The following is a 3,196-nucleotide window of genomic DNA, read 5'->3' on the forward strand; positions in this document are numbered from 1 at the left end:
CCTCTTTGAAAGAATTCTGTGCTTTTTTCTATGCACAATCAAACACTCGTACAATCCTGTAGGATTCAAGACGACATTCCACTATAATCCCATGTTTTTCCTATTCCCGCGTTATTAGATTTTTTATAAAAACTAATTGATTTTGAATGAGATGAACTATAAGAATTAAATGAAGGGCTACATAAGGCATATATGACTCAGAGCTTACATGCTATAGTGTGGGAATTATTCATAATTTGGTTGCAAAATCTGATGCGTGCAATGCACGTGTACCTTACTAGTACTTCGAGTATGTGCAAAGCACATAAATTAGAATACCAATGGCACGCTACACAGTGTCTCTCTTACAGTTCATGAAGCCACGTGACACATGTGTAGGCATTGTCGCGACCTCCTTGCGTGGATTGATCACAGTGACGTGCTGCTGGTTCCAGAAGAATGTACTCGTCCTCCCTGAGCCATACTGGCGGTACATGCACGAAGAGAAGATGTGCATGCATGCCATGCACGCACTCATTCCTCGCACGCACACGCGGGTACACGGGTGGACGCAATTTTGTACCAAGATCCACCCCATGTGATAATTTGACGCGTGTAAAGTTGTTCACTTCATTGATGGTCAATTAATACAGCGCATGCAAATTGAGTGGACGTGAGGGCGGGAGAAAGACATTATTTTTCACTGCGCGCATGCGAGTAGTTAAATCGTGGGTTGCTAGTAGTACTTCCATTGGTCTCCTTCGTATTTTGTGCCAATTTTTTACAGTAACACAATATTTACGCATTTGAGCAGTGTAGTACTTGAAATTTATGTTCCGCTAAACTCATCGGGAGCCATTTCGGGCCTCGAAACCAAAACCATCAATTAATCTTTACCTTGTTCCCATCACATTCGAAAACCTGCTCACACCTACTAGTAGTACGTACCAAACCTGAACGTGTTCCCACTATGCAGGTATTAGTACTAGTGCTAGTACTTAGGTTATAAAAAGGGGAACTACCTAACCGAAAATCACTATACCTTTCCTCCTCATAAGTGCTGGCCGGTGAGCAGAGCTCTAGGTCGAGAACTACTCGTAACAAGGGAGAGGCAACCAACGCTGCGGAAATAAAGAGAGGGCCCACCGCCACGTAGAGACCTCGAAAGATCTCTCACGGGCAGGCGATGGCTCCCAGGAGCGCCCTAGACGCGGAGGCGAACATGCCAAGCCGGCGGAGCTGGAGTAGTTATCCCTCGACGGCATGCCCGATCAGCTCAATAAGCAGAAGGAGTTCATCCAAGGCTTGATGGAGTTGCTGAAGGAGAGCCTCGACGACATGCCCGCTGAGCTCAGTCAGCAGGGGGAGTTGACCGCCGGCTTGGTGATGCTGCTGAAGAAGAGCATTGCCTCGGAGAGGAAGGTGACCGGCGAAATCCTACGACTTCGGGAGGACAATGCGAAGCTCTGCCACGAGATCGACCTGTTGAAGGAGAAGAACGCCGGCTGGAAGAAGCTGCATGAGAATAGTAGTTCCTCGATGAAGATGCCGCAGGCCCCCGCCATGGAACAGAAGGAAGAGTTGGCGAAGCTCCGCATCGAGCACCCGGCTGCTGTCAAGGTACATAATATGGCCGTGGAACAGATGATGAAGGCTCACGTTGAGAAATGCCGCGTCATGGACACAATGATGAAGATGGTGGAGAAGACGCGCAAGGAGATGGAGCTCGTGGAGGCGATGAAGAAGCAGTTACGACTCCGCGGCGAATTAGATCATTTTGGGTGATAATCTTCCTTCTTCTTTTGCTCCTGTCTTTCATCTTTTGCTTCGGGTGTTTTGCCGCACGAGTCACGTTCTCTGCGAGGCATGAATAGAACAATGTTTTTTTGAGGGAATGAATAGAACAATGCTAACAATTAGATGACTAGCAAATTAGATAATTTTTATCGCCATATGGCACTGGGCTACCGTGTTTCGTGCTCCTCCGTCGTAGTACTACTCCAGTGGAAAACTTGAGTATACCGCACGGTTCTTTGCTCCTCCTCAATCAGGTCGTCGGCGCATTTATACGAGCAGTCAAATCACAAGGCCCCGCCTTCCAGCAGTAATGAGCCGTCAAATCACAAAGGCCCCTGCCTCTCGTGAAACCGACCAAGCTAGACTGCCTCGCCCCCTAGCCTTTTAAAAAATGTATACGTTTGTACAGCAGTAGTATTGATGGATTGCGCCATGGAGCAAAACTTGAAATTAAAAAAAACGGTGGCACATATAGAGAGCGCTCGTTGTCAAATTATGCATATAGTACTATTAATAAGGCTAGTCACAATAATGGTGTCCAGCACAACCCACCCCTCAAATAAAACTAAGAGGGTGCTTGGATACGTTTTAGTCCCATGACTAAAAGTAGTGGGACTAAAACATGCTAGCCTCACCCATGCTTGCATCCAAATACTAAAAAGGCTAAAACCAAGTTAATGAGCATTTATTATCCTCCAAACCCTCCAATCCAGAACTCGCCTGTGTTAAAGGAGAGGAGTTAAATGAGTAGAGAGAGGACTAATCCACATTTTAGTAGGGGTACCCCTGACTAAAATTTTTTAGTCTCAAGACTAGTTTTAGCCCCTCTTTAGTAAGGGGTGCTTGGAACTTTAGCCTCTTAAAGAGACTATTTTTAGTCAGACTAAAATAAGTCCCTTGGATCCAAGCACCCTCTAAGCATCCTGGAATTCTTTGACAAAACTAAGCACCCTGAAATTCTTTGAGAACTAAACTGCTAGCTATATGATGTTGGCCATATATATTGTACGTATATAATGTGAAGAAACGAGTGGTAGTACTATACCAACTAAAAGATGAAATGTAAGAAATACTAGTATGTACGTACAGAAGAGTTAAAGTAACAAGAAGAAACATAACATAGTTCTGCTGGGGGCTCAGCACAACACACCCCTCAAATTAAATTAAGCACACCTGAAATTAAACTTTGCAACTATTTCGGTAGACACTGCATTAGAACCACCATGAGCAACGACACTGCCACCTTACTCGGAGTCCTCGTCCACGTCCTTGACTTCGTCCTTGTCCCTCTTCCTCTTGGCCGATACTTCTTTGCTTGAACCGCACACTTGGTTGTTGCTCTTCATCCAACCCTTGTAGATATTGAAGCAAAGATAGCCATCCATTGCAGCATAGTGGATCTGGTCTATATCTAGTAAAT

This window comes from Triticum dicoccoides, chromosome 3A (genome assembly GCF_002162155.2).
Source record: "Triticum dicoccoides isolate Atlit2015 ecotype Zavitan chromosome 3A, WEW_v2.0, whole genome shotgun sequence".
Classification (NCBI taxonomy): domain Eukaryota; kingdom Viridiplantae; phylum Streptophyta; class Magnoliopsida; order Poales; family Poaceae; genus Triticum; species Triticum dicoccoides.